Here is a 524-nt window from a genome sequence, read left to right on the forward strand (position 1 = left end):
CTTGAGGGTATTCTATGAAAATTCTATGATTATATTTATATACATTTCCAAAGTTGGAGGACCTTAAAATATGTTGGAAAGGGACTTTGATCATGTGATCCCAGAAGATAACTGTAAAAAACTTCTTTGAGTCATGGTATGGTCATAGATTAAACAGAGTATTTTGGACCCTGATTACCGCCATCTACTGAGTTGGTGCACGTTCCTAAGAAGGTACTGCAATACAAGGTCGATCAAATGGATTCAAGATTCAAGATTCAGAGTTTATAGTCAAATGCACAACAATTACATTAAGCAGTCACTGGCAATGAAATATAACAGGTAGGTCACAGGCTCTCTTATAGCAATGCTCCGAATATTACAAGCAAAAAAATATTGAATAAAATAATATAAAATAGAATATCAAAATTTAAAATAGAAAATAAAATATATATATCTAAATATATATACACCTAAAAGAAAAAAACAATAGTTTAATTGTAATAGTGCAAATATGCTAAGGTGCTGGTTTAGTGGAGTTATTG

The sequence above is a fragment of the Hippoglossus stenolepis genome, chromosome 10, assembly GCF_022539355.2.
Source record: "Hippoglossus stenolepis isolate QCI-W04-F060 chromosome 10, HSTE1.2, whole genome shotgun sequence".
Taxonomy (NCBI): domain Eukaryota; kingdom Metazoa; phylum Chordata; class Actinopteri; order Pleuronectiformes; family Pleuronectidae; genus Hippoglossus; species Hippoglossus stenolepis.